At 35.0% G+C, this 10750-nt stretch overlaps 1 long non-coding RNA gene across 1 annotated transcript; it reads right to left on the bottom strand.

The window, feature by feature from the left end:
• Nucleotides 1-3650: 3650 nt before the first annotated feature.
• LOC148801141 (uncharacterized) lies at nucleotides 3651-7270 on the bottom strand. Its single transcript, XR_016084073.1, has 2 exons — nucleotides 7065-7270; nucleotides 3651-4168 (listed from the first exon to the last, which is right to left on the bottom strand). It is a non-coding gene; the product is annotated as an uncharacterized LOC148801141 (long non-coding RNA).
• Nucleotides 7271-10750: the final 3480 nt, after the last annotated feature.

Raw genomic sequence — 10750 nt, 5'->3', positions numbered from 1 at the left:
TAGATCTCCTCAAACCAGAAGATAGCACTGACATTTGGCAATGGTATATAATCAAATCACAAGATCACAACCATCCGCTTCATCTTTGACTTTGACAGCTGGCACGTTGATATCTACCAATCGCTAAGGCTATATTAATATATCTCTTTTGAAAATACATGTCAACTAGTAATACCTTCCACCATGCTTTTCAAAACCGGATCGGACCGGAAAACCAGTAACCGTTCAGCCCCCCGGTTTGGTTATACTATAAATTGGTAAATCCTTCAAACCCGTTGAAAAAGTTAGAAAATCGCCAATCTAGGTGGTCGAACTGTTAAACCGTTTGATCCAGGCAGCAGTTTGCAAGTTATCATTTTTATTTTCGTTGATTTAAATAAAATAAAAAAACAAAAAAATAAAACAGCCCCCATATCCCAGATCCCACCACTTACGGATGTTTAGGGTTAGAACGGCCCCCATTTTCATTCTAACCCTTCCCTCCTCACAGCCAACCGACCACCTACAGCAGCCACAACCTACAGCGTCCGACGACAACACACAACGACCAACAACAATTCACAGCGCCCGGCAATAGCGGTGAGATTCATCTATGGCAGCCAGCATTGATTTTGCAGTAGGTCCAACAGTAACAGTTGTGGCAGTAACAGGTCCAGCAGCCAACGATTTTGCAGCGGCAAGCGGGCGTTTCTAGCGGCAATAACAGTTGCTGCAGCAGCAATCACCTGCAACCAAGCCCGAACCCACCAACGGCAATTTTTGTGAGTTTAACACCGTCACACCACCATTACTGGTAGTGAGACCGTGAAGGTATAAAATGCTTAATTCTTTGAATTTTTTGTGAGTTTAATTGATTCTTTGAATTTTTGCTTAATTCTTTGTTTAATTAATCTTGCTTAATTATTATTTTTTTCTGAATTCTTTGCTTAATTAATTACAGAGATTCACATACTCACATTGGCTTAATTAATTTTGCTTTATTATTTTTTTTTCAATTCCTTGCGTATTTGCTATGTGAATGATGATGATGATTAGATGATGTCAAAGAATGATAAAATCTCTTCTTTTTTCTTTTTAATTTTCTGCAAACATATGGTTTTTGTATTTTCTGTAAGAAATGTATTTGCACTTTTCTGTATTTTTTCTATATTTATATGAAATTTTTAGTTTTATTTTTTTATTTGTATTTTTTCTGTTTTTTTTGCAATTTTCTGTATTTATTTGCACCTTTTTGTTTTATTTTTCTGTTTTTGTTTCAGTATTTTCTGGTATTTATTTGCACTTTTCTGTGTTTTCTGAAAATTTTCAGTATTTTTCTGTATTTATTTGCAATTTTCTGTATTTATTTGTATTTTTCTGTTTTATTATTCTTTTTTTTCTTTCTGTATTAATATGCAATTTTCTGTATTTATTTGTACTTTTCTGTATTTATCTGCACTTTTCTGTTTTTGTTTCTGTATCTTTTCTGTGTTTACTTGCACTTTTTTGTTTTATTTTTCTGTAATTTTCTCTATTTATTTGCACTTTTCTGTTTTTTTTTTCTGTATTTTTCTCTATTTATTTGCAATTTTCTGTGTTTTTTCCTTTTTTTTTTACAATTTTCTATGTTTTTATGTAGTTTTTTGGAATTTTTTTTTGTATTTTTTGCACATGTATGAGTATGACTAAATAGATCCTAATTTATCTTAATTGTTTTCTATATTTTTGGTTTTTTTTCTATATTTTTTAGAATGTTTCTGTACTTTTTTTGTATTTTCTATTTGTTATGTACTTTGTTATTTTTGTACTTAGATAGTTTTTTTTTTATTTTTTTGTGTCTTTTTCTGTATTTTATTTTTATATTTTCTATGTGTTTTGTACTGTATTATTTTTGTATTTAGATAGTTTTATTTTCTGCTTTTTTATTTAATTTTATGCTATTTTTTATTATTTATAAATATATATTTTTTTTATTTTTAATTTATTTATGATGTCACAAGTCAAACCATTCGACCTAAACGGTTGAGTCACTTTACCGGAAACCAGTCCCCTAACCGGTTCTGTTTCCGGTTCGTTTTTAAAAACCTTGCCTTCCACGCATTGCTCAATGCCACACAACTATGGCTTGAAGATGTCAACGGTGATTAATCTTATGTACTTGAAAATCAATATTGAAGAGGGTTCGAGTATGATACCGGAAAGGCATAGGCATGATATCCAAACATGTGACCAACAAACAAAAACTAACCATCAACAGAATACCACTTTGAGGTGGTGTTTGACTGTTTGTCTCATTGATGTTTTGGTAAATATAGTCGTGGTTCAAATTAACCATAAAAAGTTTGATTTTGAACCACAAATTCATAGCGAGACAATGAGACCAGAAACCCAACAAAACGTGTTCTTCAAATGGTTGTTTTACCTTTTTAAATCATATATATGACCAGATTTGATTGTATATATATGGTTAAGGATATAACCATACATGCACAAAGCACAAAAATGTATTCAAATTTCAATTTAAATGGCTCCAATTCCATTCCATGTATGAATTGGAAAGATATGATGAATAATGACTTTACTTGACAATTTAAGAATTGAATAGTTTCTTGACAATAACAGAAAAATTAATGACAATTTCATGCTTAACATAATACTCGAAAAAAGATGAATGTCTTGTGTTATAGGGTCACAAGATTTGTGGTCCTATAACTATAAAGGGGGCCTTATGAATATATATAAAAATGATTTCATTTATGCTATTTAAAATCAATTTCTTTGGTGAACAAAATATAAATGATTTCATTAATCAGAAGTGGTTAATGACAAAGCAAAAAAAAAAAAAAGGAAAAAGAAAGTCAAACAGCAAAAACAACATGCAATGAGAAACTAAACAAAAGATACAACACTAGGAGAGGGACTTCACAAACAGGCGAGTGAGTGATAATCGACCAATTGGATGCATACAAGGCTGTCAATGGTAATTGAAAATCTAATACGCAATCCAATTATCTTGGATTCAAATGATGTATATATGTAATTGGATCGGATTTGGCTGTTAATCTACACTTGATTAATAATTGGATCGAACTCAGATTTGACCCATCTGACCTGATTAAAATCTGAATCCTATTATAATATAACATTTATTAATTTTAATATATAAGTTTTATATAATTATATTTAAAACTATAAAAATATATTCTATATATTATATTATATGTAAACTTATGTATATAATAAATGTAGTGTGTTATATTTATATTAATTTATTATATATAAAGATTAATAAATAAATAAAATTTCAATATTTCTGATATTTTATAAAATTTGTAGCAAAATTGGATTAAATTCAAATCTGATTTGAGTCCGATCCAATTATAACCCTACATGCAGTTGCATTCATTAATAACCTTCATTCTCAACACCCACATTCTTTATATATAAAAAAGGGTAAATTACTGAAACCTCCTCTCTGAATATTTTAACCATTGTTGAAACATTTCTTGAAGTTTGGTAATTGCAATCATATTTCCTGAATTTTTTTAAAACAGTTGCAAGTAGACTCTTGTTAGAATCTTCTAATAAGAAGCATGAAAACGTCTAAAATATTTATATAATTACTTTTAACCAATATGTTTATTTTTCAAATTTTCTTTTCATATCAATTGTTACTTCAAATTCTTTTAATTTCTTTTTTGCAATTAATTTATTTTTCAAAATTTCTCTTCATATCAATCACTCAAAGATAAAGCTGCACATAAACTCTCATTTCGTTGTTGTTCATAAAATTTGTATTTTTTTTTTATGAAACCCAGCCACAATAGTAACTGGATGGGTATCGTAGACATTTTCATGCCTCTAATAAAAGGGCCCTAGTTGCTACTGTGTCAAAAAGTTGGAGATGATCAGCAACGTTCAGAAACTTCAAAGGAGGTTTCAGGAAATTTACCCTAAAAAAATGCAATCCTTAATTGCCATTGCTTGAGCCCAAAACGCATTGTTGGTCCATACTTTGTTGGACAGCTCAAAGTCTAAAGGCTCCAACAATACAGCAATAACACATTAAACAAACAGTTCTGGTTGGTCCTGCCCTCGTGGGAATAAAATAAGTAGTTTCTTACCTGCTCCCATCAAATGACCGGATTTAGATATGGACTAAAATCTGAAAAATTCCATCGCATTTGCACTGCAAACAAATGGAGCATAAATAACAAAATGATGATACCAGGTGCTTTGTCACTACATAAACCATCAAACTTCAATGGCATTATAGACAAATGAGTAGAGTGCACCATTTTCTCCTTCAACCCCATAAAGGAAGGCTTTAGGGAAGTAATGAATTCAAATCAAAACCTTCCTTTACAATAATCTATTGGGTGGAAGCTAATTGTCATGTTATTAATATTCCGTACTCAACGATGGCAAGTTTAGTGCAATGTTAAAATCCCATTCTAACAACCCGAATGTTAGGTTCATATCCAGTCTACCCCTCCCAAGATCCTAAATAGCTAGGACCAACATTAGGTAATATTCCTTTTTACTGTAATATATTATGGGAACTTAAGGATGAGTCTTTAGAACTAACACAAGTCGCTCTGTTTTTATATTTCTATTGCAACAAGAGAAAGGATCAGCAATACCAAATATATCCACATTTGGTGCAATTGTTGAAAATTTAGACTTTAGAAAACTAAAGTGTAGATAGAAAGCTTGAATCAGTCATATTTCAAATTTGCATTACTACATCACTTCCATTTCATGCTTCACTATACCCAAAAGTCATCAAATGATTTGTCTTTTGAGATATTGCTCATGATAAGCAATAACTTTTCAAGGAAGAACACTACCTCTCTGTAATCAAATGGTATTTTGGGCTGTAAATACTAAACAAAACAATATAACAATCAAAGAAAAAATGGAACTCCATAGTATAAATGCAACTTTAACTAACAAGAGGAGAAAAGCTTGTATGTGGTTGCCTAAAAATGTATTAAAGAAGCTATAGAAATATCCGTTCACCTTAGAGCACATAATTGCAACTAAAATAATCTCAAATGCATAGATTGATTACATCCATTCGCATCTAGTAATCTAGATGAGTCACAATGGGTTATAGCTCACTGAGTTCTAGTGACAATCCTCACGACCTAGGGGAGGCTAAGGTTTGTGACTCTAAATATTAGAAACTATGTGATGTTCATCCTTCATGTCCCCAAGGTTTATGTATCCAATTCTAATGTTAGTTCCACTATACATAAGTAGTTATGAGGCAAGCCCTAGTGATTGTACTCAAGTTCATTGAGACCACTTGTTCCAATCTGATAAATGTAGGAATGAGTTTAAGAGGGTTAGGATGTGTTTAGGAGTGATCAAAGGACAAAAGACAGATTTTTCCCAATAGCCAGAACAAATTGCCATTATCATAAGAAAATCCAATATTATCTAGAAAATCCAATATTATCTAGTGACTAAAATTCTAAACATAACTAATCTACCAACTGAACCACCACCAGTTGGCCAAGAAGGCACAATTACAACATCAGTCAAAGCCAAATTTTTTGATGGTCATAAATATAGATAATCAAGATTGTTGCTCTAAAGTAGGATCATGGTGGAAGAATTGTTATTTCTGATGAACATCATTTGTTACATAGGTATTTAAAATTTTCTTCCAACAAATTGAAGTCTATTAATGCTTTTCACCATTCACCTGATTGTTGTTATATGAGAAAAGCTAAGAAAAGTGTGAAAATGGTGGTTTGAGGCTGAAAACATCCATTTTGTGCAAAAGCAACAGAGTTTAGGTAGAGATTAACCCCTCCCAAGACTCGGATAGCTGGGACCAGCATTAGGTAGTGATTCTTTAAAATGACAAAGCTAAGAAAACTAAACTAATTAACTAAAATTCAGAAACTAATTGGTGTTTTGAAAATGAAGCACCTAAATGTTTTCTTCTATCATAGATTTGATTTTAATAAGAGATGCTAATAACGTTTCTATCAATTGAGTACCCAAACCTCAATAATTTCAACCACGGATATGACTTAATTTCTTGAATTTTCAATAAAAAGTTCTATTCATTTCAATAGAACAGATAGAATCTCCACTATGCCAACAGAAATGTAAAAAAAAAAAAAAAGAAACTGATACTAGAATGAGCATATGCTTTGCATGGATGAAAATCTGTTGACAATCATAATCAAAAGAAAGGGACATGAATAAGCTTTTTTTGCATCATAAAATAGATTAAAACCGAAATATATGGAACCATAAAAAAATAAACAAGCATTCAAAATCACACACAAGAAAAGAAAAAGAGCAATAAATGGAACCAGAACTGTACCTTAATCCTGCTCCAACTACCAATAAAAGAAAAAATGCTTCCCACTTTCATTATTCCAAACTGACAACAATATGTTCTTGCTCAAACAAAAAAAAAAAAAGAAAATAAAAGAAAAGAAAAGAATCCAGATGTTGGTGTATAATGCACTTGTACTTGATACAAAAAGAACTTCTATCATTGATTTATCAAGAAATTAATACCATATCCTATGAAACGCCAAAAGACAACAACAATGGTGTATGATGCATTTTTCTCTTAATTTTTTCCCAGTAAACTGGATAAGTATCTCCTATATTTTTGGCCATCCAAAAGCTAACATTTTGCTAACTTTCTCAGGTTGTTGTATGTTCGAAATTGTTGCACAACAACCTGCAATTAGATCTCCTATGAGACTTTGCTTGGGATAGATTTCTTGGTTCTCTAAGTTTTACATGATTGATCAACAAGATTGATCAACAAGACTGTTTTAATAGCATCTCAATTAAATAGGATCTGCCTAGATTGATCAACAAGATAAGCACATCCTTCATTTCTCCGCTCCCAAATGTGTATTCCGCTTCACTATAGGTTTAATGTCCTCCAAAATCATTCTGGTACTCTTTAATCAATGAAATAACAGTAAAAGAGGAACAATAAGATGAGAAACCATTTTTTGAATGAGATGAAAAAAATAAGATGCATTATATGCATCACAGAGGAACGACGGATCGGTGGGAAGAGGAATAGTAATATTTCTTACCATTTCAATGGATGAAAAAACAATGAGCAGCAGCGACAACTAGGCAGAGTAGCGACAACGACAACTAGGAGGATCAATGGTGCCGTCAACAAAGGGATGACTAAGATGATAGATTGTAGGAGGACAAACTCTTTGGCATTAGTAACTAGACGGAGCAGCAGCGATGACCTGATCAAGTAGCGGCAACAACTGAGGGAATCAACAGCGATGAAGCTGATTTTTGAGAGAAGCAAAAGAGAGGCTCTCGATTGTGGGGGCAACTTTGAGATTTTAAGTTTTTATCTACTTACCCTCTACTCGGGAAACCAACTTACCCGAGTCTCGCAAGGGTATCATTTACCTGAGTAAGTGATACCCGGGAGAATCAAACTTTCCGTGGGTCTTACATATCTTTGAAATCCGAATACAGGTAACCAGACTTTCCCCCTTCACTTCATGAAAAACGAACATGCCCTAGCTATGAACAGGTTTGCAAATTAGTCCAAAAGTTGGATATCCGTTTAGGTTAAACAAATCAAATTGCATCGTGAAATATATAAGGCTACCCCCGTAAATAAGGGTGCAAGGCGGATGGGTTGAGCCAGGTTTAAATTCAATCCAGGCACTAACCCTAAGAATTCGGCATAAGGCCTGAGCCCAGCCTGAGTCCAAAGTCAAGCCTGAATTGTTTAACGTAAATCTAGTCTGAATTAAAATTTTATGCATTTAAATTGGGCTTGAGTTAATGAATCAGACCATATTAAAATTTAATATAAGGGGATGTATATATATGCATATGCATGTATGCATATATGTATGTATAGAGGTGAATTAGGGTTGGATTAGGATAAGGTAGGGTTGGTTTTGGACTACGTTTGGATTAACTAAGGACTAGACTTGGGGCTGACTTAAAAATAAAAAAGTCCGAACTTTTGGGCTCAAGACACTAAAATCAAGGTTAGCCAATGTAAAATTGAAAGTTAAGTGAGTCTAAGCTTGAGTTGAGTTTACCCAAATTGCACTCTTACCCATAAAAACACCCTCCGAACCAGGGGGCTAGATAAACCCACACCACCCAAGAGAATGATCCGGATAGTTCCAAGTGCACACAAACAAAGCCACGTGATTGTGATCCAAGTCAAACAGAACTAGTGACGAAAACTATTGCAATGAGTTCACATCCTCTGTACCCTGGTTTACCAGAAAATTTTTTGTACCATACCAATGACGAAAACTATTCTTCCCATTTCAAAATTAAAATGATTTTCTTGTGACAGATTGCTATTAATCGGGTGCAAAAACCAAGGGTACAGAGGATGTGATTTCAATTGCAACCTGACTTCCAATGCACCCTGAGACATTGTAAGGACGATCATGGGTCAGGCTAGGTCGGGCCCAGGCCGAGTTTAGCACCATGATAAGAGCTTTAAGTTAGGCCTAGGACTAGCCTAGCCAACCCCCGGCCTAGATTGTAAGACCAAGCTCGACCCTCCATGGGCCCAGTCCAGGCTTACGAGCTTTTTCTGGGCCTAATATAATGACTCTGGGCCCTTGACATCAAATAATAAAAAAATAGTTATTTAAAATTTTCAAATAAATAGTATGTAAATATAATACATACAAAAGAATTACACAATCCAAAAGTTAATTTGGGCTTGGTTAGGCTTTAGCCCTATGGCACAAAAAATAAGGCATGGGTCTTATTTAGGCTTTGTTTGGTTCTGTGGGTGTTTATCGAAAAAGTGCCATCACATCAGTGTCATATAGGCATTGGTGTTTATTGTGCATAAAACCACTGTTTGATTTCAATGTTTACCAAATAAACACTAAAAAATATAAACACTTGGATTTATGTGCACGAGGCATTTGGAGAAACATCAAATTCTTGTTTCCCACAATGCTCCAATGTTTCTTGAAATGAAATGCTTATGAAATGCCCAACCAAACAACAAAGGCAATAAACATTAAAAGCAACATTTTTTAAATAAACGTTTAAAGCAATAAACACCCCATCAATAAACACCCATGAAACCAAAAACAAACTTAATTGTTAGGTTTGATTTGGCTTGGATTACTTATCATTTTATAGATGAAGGTAAGGCCTTCATTCCTATTCATGGGCAATGCAGGACTTGGAGCAGCACGAAATAGCTAGTGCAACCATTGAATGTTTTCCCGAGTCCCACATTGCCAAGGGAAAGAGAATGAAGACTTTGCCTTTATCTATATAAGGCATTGCTTGGAGGGAGCTCCCTGGTGGAGAGCTACCTGGTGGTGAGCTACTTGGTGACGAGCTACCTGGTGACGAGCTCCCTGGTGGCGAACTGCCTGGTGATGAGCTACTTGGTGTAGCGCAACCCGACTGCCCTCTGCATGAGGTGATCTCCTCTCCTTTGCAGGCTGCGGGAGCTGAGGGACCCGCGAGAACTGAATCAGAGGACCCGGGGGTATTTTTCCGGCAGAAACTCTCCGATGCCTAAGTTAGCATTCTGATTGTAAGGAGCTTGGAGAGAAATGAGAGAGCTAGAGAGCAAGGATTACCTCCATTTTTTCATTCTCTCCCCCTTGTCTTTGTGGGGTCAAAGTCCTTATATAGTGGTGTCCTGTCAAATCAGGCATAACAACCTCTGTCAAGTCAGGTGTAACCGCCTCTGTCTCTCTGCCGCAGCTGTTACTGCCAGAGCTGAGGTGGCGGGTGCAGGCGGCTGTTGCACAGTACGGCTCTGCCAGTCAAGGGACAACTCTCAGGACTGGCAGGCACGGCACTGCCTAGCGAGAGACGTGGGCGCAGGTCTCCGGATCTGTCAGGTACGGTTGTCAAGCAGGAGATCTTCCTGCGATACACCGAGCTGCCCCTAAGTGCCGAGCTACCTATAAATGCCGAACTGCCCCTAAGTGGCGAGCTCTTCGTACGACGCCAGGCTGTCTGATCTATGCTGAGCTGGGGAGATCTATGCCGAGCTCCCTGATGGCTAACTGTCTAGGAGAGAGCTATGCCGAACTGCCCGAACTATGCCGAGCTGGAGAGAGCTATGCCGAGCTGTCTATAAGTGGCAAGCTGTGGCAAGCTCTACCGAGCTGCCCAGTTGTCAAGAGGCTGCACTTGGTTTGCATGGGGTACCAGGTGTCACAATTTTATTGGAGGGCCAAATCCGCCTTCATCAGAATGTATTTCTAAATTCTTCATCGCATTTATTTCATACTTGCAAAGTCGAGGACTATAATGAAGGATATACATCGTTCTACTAGAATAGATTTTGCATGTGTCATTCCAATGTCCTAAACTTTGTATTGCTCTTGGTGAATATGGCTAGCTGGTCAGAACTCAGGGCCCTAGATTTATGTTTTCCTTGTAAGTACGGTTCTTCAAATTGCTTCACCTGCATTACCTCATTTATATCCATGATTACATTCTACTTTGTTTTTCATACTGAATTTTACATTAATAAGTTTATTAATGTAGTTGTTCTTATCATAATTCCTCGCCATATATAGGATGTTCATTTGATTCTTGGGTACCCTCCATTAAAAATTGGATGGGATTTACAAAAAAAAATTAAATAACGAAAATTGGATAGGATTAAGTTGTGAATCTTTAACTTGACAAAAAGGATTTGAATGCAGCATAAAACCCTTCAACCCCGTGCTTTAAAACATAATTGAATAAAATAGCAAACGAGACCTGTGGTTCAAGGATTAAGTTGTTA

This window comes from Nelumbo nucifera, chromosome 3, assembly GCF_055504915.1.
Source record: "Nelumbo nucifera cultivar China Antique chromosome 3, China Antique-T2T, whole genome shotgun sequence".
In the NCBI taxonomy this organism is placed as follows: Eukaryota; Viridiplantae; Streptophyta; class Magnoliopsida; order Proteales; family Nelumbonaceae; genus Nelumbo; species Nelumbo nucifera.
This window is presented reverse-complemented; position numbering and strand designations above follow the sequence as displayed.